The sequence below is a fragment of the Copadichromis virginalis genome, linkage group LG7 (genome assembly GCF_057382275.1).
Source record: "Copadichromis virginalis isolate Kocher_CV1m ecotype Utaka linkage group LG7, C_Virginalis_male_GT1.1, whole genome shotgun sequence".
NCBI lineage: Eukaryota > Metazoa > Chordata > Actinopteri > Cichliformes > Cichlidae > Copadichromis > Copadichromis virginalis.
Genome location: NC_140624.1, coordinates 60566819 through 60581903, shown reverse-complemented (window position 1 = coordinate 60581903; position 15085 = coordinate 60566819).

Below are 15085 nucleotides of genomic sequence, written 5' to 3'. Positions count from 1 at the left end.
TTCACTGTGATTAAACATAGAAGACACGACTGATAGAAGCGACATATTTATTTATCAAGGCCAGTTTCTGCTGCAGCTATCAGCACTTTCCAACCATCTGCCGGCATATTATGATATTCATTTTCCTTCCCAGCATCTATACTCACAAAAGCTCATTTGCACCCACACCTAGACACACACATACACACACATATACTCACTAGTATCAGCTGACTACAAAGACGCAGCACATGACTTCTCTGCCCACCACTCGCTCTGACTGATAGTCTTTGTTACTTTTGTGAGCAGCCGGGGTGTGTGTTTTACTGGGGTTCAAATGTGAACAAACGATGCCTCTAACAGGAACACTGGATACAATCTCTCTTGTGTGCCGTTGTTGTAAATAGTAAAAGACACAGAGAGCAGTCTGTTCATAAGGAAAGGTTAGTAGACAACCTGAGGGACCACGTCTTACAGTTTTTTCTGAATGCTTAAACCCTAACTGTGATTCCTGTAGCACAATCTCTAAAACTATTCAGACTTATAGCAAAACCACTCACTGAGTTTGCAAAACTAAAAGCACAAAAACTGCTTTGCACTCAGTTTGCAATTTTGTAACACACACTTTGCAAAACTGTAGGCACAATTCACTGCACAACACTCAATTACCAAATTTCCAACACACTCCTAGCAAAAGTATACACATGTATGGCTATCATTAACACTAATTTGCCAACTGTCTGGCACACTTTCACATGTGAAAACTCTTTTAGATAATCAGTTCACTTTGCAATCAGCCTAAGCACTATAATACAGGTAAGCTGTGTGTGCGGAGTACAATGGAGGGAGCAGAAAGAGTGAGAAGTAGAGGAGGCCGAGGAAGAGGACGTAGAGGTGAAGAAGTAGGATGAAGAGGACGACAAGGACAAGGAGGAGCGAGAGGAAGACGAGGAGGGGGGAGAGGAAGATGAGGAGGGGAGAGAGGAGGATGAGGAGGGGGGAGAGGAAGGGTAGGAAGAGTAAGAAATAGAATTGCTGATGACATCAGAGCTACAATGGTGGACCGTGTAATCAACCGTGGAATGACCCTGAGGGTAGCTGGCCAACGGGTCCAGCCTAACTCGAGCCGCTACACTGTAGCAAGTACCATAAGGACATCTTGAAATGAGAATCGGTTAGTACAGTCACTTCGCACAAAGATTTGTAGCACTGCCATATGCCAATGAGAAACACACCAATACCATTGATGTAAAAATACTGAAATTGTTACTTTACAGAATTGCTAGATGACCAGATGCTGGGGGCAGAGGAAGCATGTTCACTGCAGACCAAGTAACCCATATAGTCATTATGGCGATTGCAAATAATCCTATACTTGGAAATAAACACTTGTGTTTGTTTTGATGTGTTTGAATAAACACCAGTACTTGAAGTTTGGATCCCTCTATGCTTATGGATCTATGACAGAAGTATGAGCTCAAACTGACATAGCCTACCTTGTGCACGGAGAAAGCAAAAGTCAGATGTGTTTTGTATTCATACCATCAGTGTGCAGTTGGCGCATTGTGTGCTTAGTAGATGATGGCTTGTGTGTACTGTTTGATACGGAAACACCACTTTTACGAAGGTGTGAAGAGTTAGTCTAGCTGTGTTTGCTTTTGCAAGAGAACTACAATGTTTTGATTATTGGGTGACAGGTTTTCTTATTTGTGTGAAGAGTTTTGCAAAATTAGCCAATAGTTACAAAAAATGTGCTTAAGCAATCAGTAAAAACTGTAAGCAATCAGAAAAAACTGTAATTATCTCCACCTCGGGCCATCGCAGGAGAGCATCACACATAATATCACACAGTTTCCAACCAGCTAATTAACATAAACTCAAGATGTTTTTACGTCACACTCGCTACACACTCACTACTGAAACATTTCACAGGAGTCATGTGAGGCTCCACGAGACTGGGCCTCTGAGCAGTACTGGCTTCCAGACCTTTGTAGGCAGGATGCATTTCAGCACCCAGCAGCCAAAGATGTGCCTTAGAGGTCTATAAGTGGTGGTGTGATCAGGATGATGAGGATAATCCTCAGTGCAACATTCTGGGTACAAGTGCAGCACACTGCTAAATGTGTTTTGTGTTAGAAATATGTTTAGAGTTTTGGTAAATGAGAGATTCAGATTTGCAAATGGTGTGCTAACCAGATGAATAGTGTTTAAGATTTTGGCAACTGTGGGATTGATTTGATGAAAGAGTTCTCATAGTTGACAGTTTAGGTTTTACAGTGGTTTAGCAATTCAGAAAAAGTAATGTTTTATTGTTGGGTCAAGTTTATATACATTGACTTGACTTATCACGGTTTGGATTTGTTTTATTTGAGCTAACATTGACTGTCTTAGCGGATCTTGGGCATAGACTGTATCGAAAAGATGGACAATCGGAAATGCCTTAAACCAGCATTCTTTTTTCAAAAGGCCAGCAGGGGGCGACTCCTCTGGTTGCAAAATGAAATTGAACTGTCTGAGAAAACGATCCTACTCCTCACTCGATCTGTGACATCATTAAACAATTTTTCTGAGAGGTTTATGGTCTCAGTCTCCAGTTTCACACCTTGTTTAAAACAACATAATCTTCATTTTGTAAATTATGATTCCAATTAGAGTAAAAAACAAACAAACAAACAAACAAAAAAGATAAAGACAAGAATGCTGCAGGATAAGTAAATAATGTTGATCAGAGCATTAAGTCTTTATTCACGTCTACACCGAGATGGCGAGCACAGACTTCACAATAGGACTTCATCAACCGTGAACTTTTACCCTTCTTCTTAAACTCATTTAATTTAATATATTGGCACATCCTTTCTGAGAATCACTGGATCTAATTCTGCTTGATTCGGGATGATTTAACATAACTTCTTAACACATGTCCATGTTCCCATGTGACTCATCGCCCAGAGCCTGGGCGATGAGTCACATGGGAACATGGACATCTTCTCTTTGATGAACAGATAAGAACAGATGGCTGGGTTGCACCTGTGTCCCTCGCACACACATGCACAAACAAACAAACACCGCTGTGGCTCAGAATCATTGCGTCAATACTGCCAGCGGCATGGAACTGTTTGCCTGTTAATCTGAGAGTCTGGCCGTGACTGAAGCTGCAGGGAGGTAATAAAGGAGAGCTGTGATGAGATGATCCAAAATGTTGACAGCTGAAAAGATAGGAAATGACCCCTGCTGTGATTATAAAGGAGGCTTCAAATAGACGCTGCCGTGCACACGAACATGATTTACGACGCGTCATGGAAAACTGATATCATTCTCCTGAAACAAAACGAATCAAACAAAGCATTCATCTCATATATCTCAGTTTCTAACCCTAACCTAATCACAAATAGAATCAAGTTTTATTCTGAGCCCCTTGTTCTGGCTGTTTGTCACAGTTTGCCCTATGAAACATTTGTTCACTTGCTATTTTAACCCGACAGCACCTCTGAATTGCTCCACGACTGGAGACGGCAAAAAAATCGTCTCCTTTGTTGTTGTTGTTTCACGCCTCAGTTCAGGTGTTAACATTTAAACCAAGCACAACGCTAGATTTGACTAATTTAACTGAAAGCAGCAAACTGCACACTAAACAATAGTTGCTGTTTTTTTTAAACTGCAGTTCCTCTAATGACCAGTTGAGGTTGGTTCCATCAACGTCCATATTTTAAATTCCTCAACTTCACCTGTGGAAATAATATTCTCACAGCTGTTAATTTTTGTTAATCTTGTTTGTTTTCTTTTTTTCCTCTAAGAAAGATTTAAATAGATTTAAATAATGTAGTGTGGCCACTTTGAATACAAGGACTGAAGAGCAGCTGATAGCAGGATGTCTGCCTCTGCGTAGAGCAGGGGTGTGCAACTCTACGCCTCAAGGGCCGTCGTCCTGCAGGTTTTAGATGTGTCCTTGGAGGCCATTCTCATTCCCAATGCGTAATATACCGACGATTTGTCACGTCCCGAGGAATCCCTATGATACGCGCTGGATTGTGAATGAAATCCAGTAGAATGACGCTCCCGGCGGTAACACACATTTCAGCTGTGTATTCCAGCCCTAACCTTAATCTTAACCCTAACCGTAACCGTAACCTTATCCCTAACCTTAACCACAACCTTAATCATGTTAGATAGTGTTTTCCAAAGCAATTCATGATGAGAAAGTAAAATAAATGTACATGTGTAGATTCAGTCCAAACAGTTCTCATGTTGCTTCCTTTTTCCGAACGCGTAACATACCGACTATTTGTCCCATAGCCTAATATGTTACACTTGGAGAGTGAGAACGTATTGGTCCTTGAGCCAACAAGCTGATTTAAATGGCTAAATTACCTCCTCAACATGGTGATGAACTAATCATTTGATTCAGGTGTGTTGGCCCAGGGTGAGATCTAAAACCTGCAGGACACCTGCCCTTGAGGCCTGGAGTTGGACACCCCTGGTGTAGAGGCAGGATTCTCAGAATGAAAGAGACTGGTTTGAGCTATTCTTGAACCATTTTGCTCTTTTCTGTCATTTTATATCCCTTTGTGCCAATTTTGTCCTTCTTACCACTAGATTTCCTCTGTTGTTTTAAGTATCTATGTGTTGTGTTCAGTTATTTGTGACTATGTAACTTTCTGTAATTTTTTTTTTATGAGGAAATGTACAGTTACATATTTAAGTTTAATCAGTGGTGTGAGAAGTACGGTGGCTTCACACTGTCTCGTGCCATTTATCAATGTATTCCTTAAATTATCGAGCTCTCTGAGGACCAAATTGTACCTTCAGACAAGTTAGTGAGATGTAAAACCTGACATGACTGATATGTCTTACATGTTACTCTGCTTATTTCCTCTTTCCCTGCCTTTCTTCCTGTCTTTCTCTACAACATAAAACATATTTTTCTCATTTTATATAAACAGCTTTAATTTGACATCTTTCCCCATCTGCTGATCTTAATCACATTTTTCTACCAAAAACTTTGGAATTTTATATTTCATCTACATTTCCACATTTTTTTTTTTTTGTTAAAAGAATTCTGTAGTCAAAAATACATTTACTCTGCACTTGCACCTCTGTTCCTTTAAACTTCAGAAACAATAGAGAAAGACAAACACAAGTGAGTATTTGATCCCAGTGTTCCACCCAGTGGGTGTGTCTGTGTGTAATCCACTGTCTGCGGACATTTCAGCTTGTGTGTGACTGTTTATATGGGGAATTGAAAATCAGAGCTTACACCTGTGAGTGTTCCCCTGTTGTGTGGACTCAGACTGTTTGTTGAACTGCAGTCACTGCTCTATTGGGTTTCCTCTCACACCCTTTATCAGACGCCGTGGACTTGATGTACTGTTGTAGTTCTAAATAAAAGTGTGTTGCTTTACACAATGTACTGTACATTTGTTTATCAAAAGCAACTGTGAAAATAAAGGTTACTACACAGCTGTCGTGGCAACTTCAACGCAGAACCTTCATTTATTCAAATTTCTTCATAATACCAAATATTTTCATCATCAAAAGGTTCATATCACTCAACAACACACACATGCAGTACAGCATTCAGTAAATACATAAACAGCAGTTAAACACAGTGAGCTGGACTCACAAAAGAACTAGAAATGTCATCTTATGTTGGCTACAACATCTAGGCTGGTCAACGAAGGGAATGATCACAACGGAGTGGTGCCAAGTACCTCAGTTGTTTGGTTTTACCAAGCAGTATAAAACTGATCAGTGCCTATTAATGTTGTAAATCTGGCTATTTTAACATTGGAACGTATTGTGATTGACTCATGTTTAGAGATTCAAGTGGATATTAGAGGAACTGCAGTTTTTGGCTTCTGTGTTGGCTTCGTTTTTTAGGCTTTGGTGTTGCCGCTTGGTTTGGGGAGACAATTAGGGGGAAAAAGGGGGGGGGGGGGGGGGACACAGTATAAGACACAAGAAGCACTAGCAACACTCAAGATGTGAAATATTCTTAATACTTTAAGATTTAAACTGGGGCGGGGGGTGCTTCAGGATAATGGGGTGTGTGGTCCATTGCTACGAGAGATTCGGTCCCTGTACGAGCATTCAGGGCACAGCAGTAAGTCGGACTCTTTCCCATAAGGTGTTGGACTATACCAGGACTGCCCTTTGTCACGAGGACCTCTATGAGCAAGCACTTGGCGACAGTGGGAAGGAAAAACTCTTTTGTTTGTTTTTTTTACAGGAAGAAACCACTGGCAGCGCCAGGCTCAAGAAGGGGCAGCCATCTGTTGTGACCGGCTTGTGATGAGATTTTTAATGAAATATTTAGATAATTAAACACAAAAAGTCCACAAATGCATGTACCTATTCAAATTTATAGCAAATTTAAATACCATTAAACTGTATACATTTGGATTTGGTGAATTAACATTGATTATATAAAAAATAAATAAATAAATAAAAACTTAATGTAGCCTGAAATCAAAGAGATTTGAATTTAGTTGAATAAAATAATCTAAGTAGAGCTTAAATTCTATAAAATAAATGATTAAATCTTCCTTAACCAGCCATACACTTACTGCCGACTGCACCACATGACCGGCATCTGGCTGTTTCCCATGAGCTAATTACTGTTGCAGATACAACTTTTGATAACTGTGAAGTTACATGCAGGCGATGTATGTGATACATGAAATAAATGCAAGCACAGAACATCTTGTCGTATTCGCAGGAGGACGATGAATAGGAAAATGAAAAGGTGTCACAGTCTGGCTGAAGCTGACTGTGTGGGAGTGAGAAGGAGGACCCGGGTGCAGACATGGAAGGAGACAGAACTGAGTTTAAAGAAAAGGCGAGCTGTTTATCAGGCTGAAAAAACATAACTACAAAAACAAAGCAGGGCGAGAACTAAAACTAAAACCTAAAATGGGAAAAACTAAATTGTGACGACTACGACAAAAGTGACATGAACATGACTCTAAATAGGTGCATGCAAGGAACTATGAAGAGGTAACATGAACATGCCCTGAACAGAATCATGAAAGAATTTAAACCTGAAGTAACGTGGAGGGAGAAAAACAGACAACCTGACAAAGACTGAATGAAAACACACAGACTAAATACACACAGGAGGTATTCAGTCTGTGGAAACACACGGGGGAAACAGCTGACTGGAATAAACATAATGACGCCACAGGGGAAGTAAAACTAAACACGTTAATGGAAACACCAGACTCTTCAAAATAAAACATGAAACATGGAGAGACGTAGACATGACCACACGAGCAAGACAATTAGAACATAGAACATGCGGAGAGCCAAACTCACAGGCATAATTGAAAGTAAAACACTGAGACCACACAGAGGACAAGAAAAGAATCGTAAAAAAGGACTAGACTAAAACTCAAGGCAAACTAATAATAATACTAGAACTTAGCAACCTTTCAATATAACATAAGAAATCAAAAATACAAAAATAAACTCAAAATGATGGGTCACAGACCCAGATCCTGACAAAAGGATTTATAATAGATCCTTCTTAAAAGCATATAGATGTATGTGCCTTATCTCATCCCTGTTAATATTCAGACACAGAAAGCTATGTACGCTACAATCATGAATTTATTATTAGTATTAAGCAGTATGGATGTGATTTACTATACTATCATGTTTTGAGAGAGTGAGTACATTTGGGGATATTCTGTCCTTACCAGAGAGACAAAATATCTAGGGTTGTTTATGACTTATGGGGTCATAGATAAGAATATGCTCAGTCATCAGTGGTGATTTCAGGGCATTTTCAAGGATGCAAGGGAGTTCTCAAAGACAGGATAAAGTGTAAGCTGTCATATAATGCAGATCGCTGTGAGACTCCCCATGTTTGTGTTTTGACCCTCCTGTTACTCATTTTACAAGTCAGCCTTTGAGCTGGTCAGTATAGAAAGTCATTCGTGAAATGAATAATCTAAAAGGACGAAGAAGTGGAAGGATGGATATTTGGGCATCCTCATCCTGGCTGGGGTCTATAAGTCAAAGGATGAATTAACAGCAAGTCTCTGGGATGTAGAGATATATATATATTTATATATTTATATATTTATTGTGTCAAAATATTCTGAAGACTTCATTTTTTGGACCTGATAATTGAAAGACACTGTCAGATGAGAGATAGACAAGCTGGCAGCTATAATTACTCCATTAAAAAAAACATTCATAATGTAAAATACATTTTAAAAAATCAATGTCATGAAAAAATATTATATTGTATATGTAGGATGTTCCAATGTGCATTAAAAATGTTTCAACTGGAAAGTGAAAGTTGCTATCCCTCCTCATTAGAAGCTATGATCTGTTCGGCTCCCCCTATCCCTAAACATGAGTTTAAGAATCCGGTAGTCTCTGATACAATTAAACTCTGGACTCAGATAAGGAAACATTATGGAAGGAAAGAAGCTTCCATACTAACTCCACTCATGAATAACGCAACATTCACCCGATCACTCTCAAACATTTCATTTCTCCAGTGGAACCTCAAGGGGCTGTATTTAATAAAGGATTTATTCATTAGTAAGGTTTTTCCCACATTCCTTTTTTTTTTTCTTGCCTGTCCCGTTTGGCTCTTTTGCCCTCAGAATTGTTGTCTAAAGGCGAAGAAAGATGCCCAACAGATTTACTTTACCAAATTGACCATCCCAGCCTTGCCGTAATGATCCATTTGATTCACCTTTTATTGTTTATTTTATTTTCAATTGCTGAATACGAACGAAAGAAAGAAAGAGGGAAAGAAAAACAGCTGAGAAGAGGGACGGGGGAGAAGGGCAAAAAACAAAAACCAACAGAATAAGCAGAAAAAAAATGCATATATCGATCACCTGGATCACCTGCTGAGAAAGAAAAAAGAAAACAAGCAGAAGAGAACAAGAGTAATAGAATAAACAACATCACAATGATATATGGGAATATGACAGTAAATACTAAATATTAAACATTATTGTGCAGCACGTAAGATCGAGAGCACAGTGTGCTTTGAGGTAGGAGCCAAAAAGGGTGTAGTTTGTGGGTGTGATCACCCGTGTGTACACCTGTGAGCATGGACACACTTGTTTTTTTTTTTAAAAGGTTCCTTCATGTAATAATCTGCTAGGGAGTGTGGGGGAGCCACAGCCCCGTCCACCAGGGCATGAAGCAGGTATGGAGGAGATCAAAACTCCAGACATCCAGAGGCCCCCAGAACACAAGAGACCAAGGAAGACCAACAGAGGGGCAGCCGCGCCACTGTCCCAGAAAGAGCTGAGGAGAGTCCCAGATGAGGGGTCATTCAGCAGGCGCAGAGCAGAAGCCAGGGGGGGTTGCAGTGACGTGCCCGTGAGCTCCGCCGGCAGCCAGCTGCGCCTGAGTGACCGAGCCCCAGGCCGAGGGGCCGGGGGCACCCCACCTCCGAAGTGGCCCGAGCGAGCCCCAGGCTCCAGGCCCCGATAAGCGGCCGCCAAGGAGTGAGCCGGTGTATACCTGGACGCCCATCCCCGGACACAAAGTACCACCAACGCACCGATGTCTGAGGGAGTCCGCCACCGGCAGGGGAAGTGGTGGTGGGGGGAGATAGGCCTCCAAACCTTGGAGGGCCTGAGATGTCCCCAGAGAGGTGGCGTCTGATACCCAACCTGACATATAGACACAGACAAACAGGCACACACAGGTTTTTTCCCACATTCCAGCAATTGCAAGAAAAATTAACTTGCATAGTAACGACTTCTTTAAATAGTTACAGATCAGAAGCTTTGTAAAGAGTCTCCATCCTTTCCAGATCGACCCCCAGACTCTACCTTAGATAACTTATTCCAGTTTGATCCACTCAAAAAAGGACTAATAACAAAAATTCACAATATATTGTCACAACTGGATGGAACTATTACGCTTGATCATCTGAAAGATGCCTGGCAGAAGGACCTTATGTAAGAATCACAATGGACAAAAGCCCAAGAAAATGTACATTCTTCTTCTGTATGTATCCGTCACGGACTCTTACAGTTTAAAGTGCTGCATAGACTCCATTTATCGAAGTTGAAACTGTCAAAAATGTTCCCCAATGTAAACTCGTCCTGTGAAAGATGTAAACAGCAACCTGCTTCACTGGCACATATGTTTTGGAATTGTCCCTGTATAACAACATATTGGAATAATGTTTTTCAAAACTTGTCTAAGATTCTGACAAAAACACTTAAGCCAGACCCAATTTGCGCTTTATTTGGAGTGAAGCCGGTTGTTGTAGATTTGTTAACCAACCAAAATAATGTAATACGTTTTGTGACGCTGCTAGCACGTTGTTTAATTTTACTAAACTGGAAGCAAAGAGTGCCTCCTATCAAATCAGCATTAATAAGATGTAATGAGACATTTGCAACTGGAAAAAATTAAATTCCTACTAAGGGGGAAGCTGGAAGAACGGTAGAAGTAGAAGGGTATTAACACAAAATAAAAGTCCTTAAATGGCACTGGGGAAATCAGTCAATACCGTAACAAGGGATATGAAGGGAAATAAAAACAGAAAAAAGGAGCTGTAGTAAACTGAAAACAGGGAATAGAGTAAAACCCAGCTTTCAGATGCAGCTTTACAACAATAACCAAGAACCATGAAAAAGACCACGGCACCTCATGAATGGAGATCATTACATTTGAGTATATGCGATGGACAATAGATACATGCAATAACAATCTCACTTCAGAGAGTAATTATTTAAACTGTACAATATACAATATAGTTCTTAATGTGTGGAAGGTCATGGGCTTACCAATAAACTGAAACTGGAACTTAGTATGAAAATAAAAAATCTACTGTGGTGGTTCAGGTAAAATTACAAAAACTGTGTCATTTTTCAAAAACAAAAACTTACATTAAAAATAAAGAACGAGTTTGTTAGTTTGTCTGTTACAACAGAGTCACATATAGGAAGCAGTAAAAACACGATCTCGACCTACTAAAGTGGCAGTAAATTTTGTTGCAACCAGAGTAACTGAACGCTTGTTTTCACCCTTGCACACACACACACACGCACACACTGGTGTTTGACCAGGTGTGCCATGATCAGCTCTGACACAAACACCTCGCTCCCTTTCTCAGGCATGGATACACAAGGTGAACCGAGGCGTCTCTGCAAAATATTGCACAATAGATGATATCTGCTTTATAGATTCTGCTGGAAAAATTATTTTATGAGCATTTTTTACAATACCCACTTGTACGTTTATGAATTTCAGGATTAGTGCGACATGCAGTGGATGTGTTTCTGCATTCATATAGGCAATATAAAGGCAACAAGATTAGTAGGAACTTATTAAAGGAAATAATCCTTTATGACTCAGAACACAAACTTGTAAAAACCATTCAGGAAGCTGAGTTCAGTGATCCCGCTTATCACCACTTGTGCTTATGCTACCATCAGCTGATTTCAGTTTGTATGTGAAATACAATAGTGTAAAATAGTGCCATATTCTGCAGCACTGATGTGGACATTTTATTTTTTATTGCACAAAAAGGCAAGAGTGCAATGGTGAAGTGCAAACTGCATCCAGGACAGAAACAACTGCATTATGCTGCTAACACAACTTTGGCTCTTTACAAGCACCTGCACAGGTAGCATGCTAACACTAAGCTAGCTAAGAACCCAGAGTGGTGATAAAGCTGAGTGAATGCTGACCCCAGCCCAGCAGCCAGACCCTGAGATCCAACAGGTAACAAAACTAATGAGCAGATAGTGTGCAGCTCCCGTTTCTACCTGTTCATGTTTTTAAAGTAGAATCACTGTGACGAGCGCTTTAGTCTGTTTGTGCTGGTTTTCATTTTTGCTGTAGGACTGTGGTCTGTCGGTTTATAGTGTTAAATGGTAATTATGAGACATTGTGTTTCAGGTCATTTTACAGAGAAATCTGAAAGTAATGTAGCAAGTAGTATAATGGATTACTTTCTCATGGGAGTAACTGAGTAACATACTGCATTACTTTAGGTCAGTGTTCTGGGTAATATGTGTAATACATTATTTTTATTGAGTAATGACCAAAACAGTGATCGGCACAAACATTTGATCATACAGCAGGCAACTGATTTGCAGGAATGTAATGTCTGTGCTGCTTAGCGATGGTGGTGACTCTTAAAGTGCACCCAAAGAGAATAAGCGATATTGATAATGGAATCGGAATCGCTAAATTCGTATCAATTCCTATTCCCTATATTTGACACTCAAATCTTTTAGTATGTAGAGAAGTTCTTGTTCAACTCAAAGATCACCCCTCCACCACCATGCTGACAGTTGCTATGAGACAACCTGTGTTTGGTTTTCACTGAATGCGTCTTTTATATGTCTTGCTGATAATCTGTCACTCAAGTGTATTTGATCAGCAGCAGCTGAGGGTGTACTTAGTTTTTGACACACTGCTTCTGCATTTATTCTTAATATTTGTTTAAAAAAAAATGACTCAATGTAATATGTCGTGTGGCTCACCTTAAGTTGTATATATCTAATTTTAAGACCTGCAAGAGATGACCTCCTGACATGTGCAACTGTAGAATACTGCTCTAGTAAGTAAGTAAACTTTATTTATTAAGCGCTTTTCATAGACAGGCAGTCACAAAGCCCTGTACACAAAAGGCTAAAATAAACAGAACGTTAGGTACCAATATAGACAATACAAAAGGTTAAATGTAAATGAAAGTTTAAGATTTCAAAATAAATTACATATCAGGACATAAATATTACTTCTTTGTAGTGTTGTACAGGGTTCAGAGGTTCAGGTATCCATGCCTTACCTTTACCACAAGCCTGTAAAGTGACCTCGGAGCCGTCATCCACTTCCACTCCTGGCTGCATTGCATGTTCTGAATGCTTGAGAGGATTATGTTTGTTTGAACATCAATCAGCTGTGTGTCATGTTAACCTTAAAGACCAAACATCCTGCTGTAATCTAGCACAACGGTTTACTGTCAGTACGCATTCACAGAACTATCCACAGCAGCAGCAACAGTTATTTAACACCTACATGATCTTTGTACCATTAGCTTTTTAACTCCATCTAAATGTTTCAGTGAGTGTCTGTTAATATGATTGTGTAGTATTTTGTAGTCTTGTGAAGTCTCTTTTTACTTTGTCCTGAATAAAAACAAAAAACACAAATTCTTACAAAAATAGAAAAGAAAAACTTGAAACAGCAGCACAGTCGTTAATGTTGCTTTTTAACCCCTCGTGCTCAAAACATGCCTTTCAGACTAGCTTTCAAAGTAAATGTAATTAATTCAACTAATTAAACGTCCAACATCCATTCAGCTGTAGTCTGCACACGGGGCCAAAAGCGGGGTGAAGGAATTTCCGACTTCTTGAAGATCTTTGACGGATGCTGGAGCACGTGAACATGGACCGGTCAAGAGTTTGAAAAGAAGCAGAGTGAAGCCTGAAGAGGCACTTTGCAGATATCCAACAAGCAGCAGGGAGACCAAACATGGCAGCCTCTTACTTCCTGCCCATCTACTCCTACCAAGCTGAATGAGAGGCTATTCAAGTGCTAAACAAAGGAAGCAAGCTTAAAGGTACAACCTGGATAAGGGGACCAGGAACCAGTGATTTGGTCTAAAAAAAATAACTTTATCAATAAACAGCATTACTATTATTAGTGAAGGGTTTAAAGATGTAGATCTTCTAAGGTTACATTTTAACCATGTTTGCACCATGCTAGTCATACACCACTTTGGGGGGTTTTTTTCCCCATGGAAATATCAACATGCTGGAGTTGCTCTTGTTTCCCCAAGAAAATAAAAAAATCAAACTTTCTGTTGTTACGCTGGCCTCCTTTCAAAGTTTATACAGATGCTGCCAGTGTTACACCTGCTAACATCAGACACAGGAGGAAGCACGCTGATGTCTGTGTGGCTGGTTTGCAAAAGTCCAGCATGGAAGCTCTCAGGTGCTGGCAATGGGATTTTATGATTGTGTCAGCGTTTCTCTAGTTAATGTTTTACTACGTTTCGGGAAATACATTTATTGTATTAAAATACAGTAAGGACCTAATGTAATTTTAATAACAACAAATCATGCAGCAAGCCCGCTGCACATGGACGTCCTAAAACAAGGTGTTTGATCATGTAAACTGGAAATTTAAGGGTTAAATGCAGGGATGGGAAGTAATGAAGCACAAATAGTTCATGACTGTACTTAGGTAGAATTTTCAGGTATCTTTCCTTTACTTAAATATTTATTTATTTCTTTTTTTTATTTACTGTATGTGTACTTTATAGTCTTTATATTTTATCGGGGTTATGTTATATTAGGGTTGTAAAGTTGGCCGGAACGAGCAGAGGTGTGGCCTTGGTATGATGGCATTTAGCTATGGCTGCAGAAGGAAGAAATGCTTTTAACTGTCAGCAGAAGTGGCAAATAGCAAACTACAAATACTTCATTACTGTACTTAAGTATAATTTTTAGTTATCTGTACTTAAGTAGTTTTTCCCCCACCCTCTCTAAATTTTAACACTAATATCTGTACTTTATACTCCTTACAAATAAATTAATGCAAAGAAAGCTGAGAGGAGCAAACGATGAAAACCAAACAAAAGAGAACACAAGACTGGAAAAAAACCTCAAGATTTATTTGACAAGCACTTTTCACAAAATGCCCTGTAAACAAATTAGAGCGACTAATAATACACATCAAAAGTTTGCTACAAATAAATAAAGTTCCTACAGTCGCATTTATGTTAGTTTCTCCATCAGCTCTGAGCGATGGCTGGAGTGTTAGAAGGCTCTAACTCTATAACATACACATCACTCCTCCTGGATCCACCGCTGCCATGGTAACCTGTACTTTTGGTCCTTTTTCCAGGAGGAGCGGGGTGGACACTAATAATGCAGCTCTAGTTTTCTGTTTGTAACTTTTACTGTGCGTGAAATACAAACAAAAGACAAGGATGAAAAATGAAAAACTAGCAGTTATATTGTGATGTGAAAACGTGCTGCATCTCTCAACGAACCCATTATAAAAATAAAAACATCAAACTTCCTCTCTGACAGTCTGGGTATAACTAGGCAGAAACTCCTGTGTCACTTCACTTTAACGGTCCCAAAATACAAAAATGGAGCAG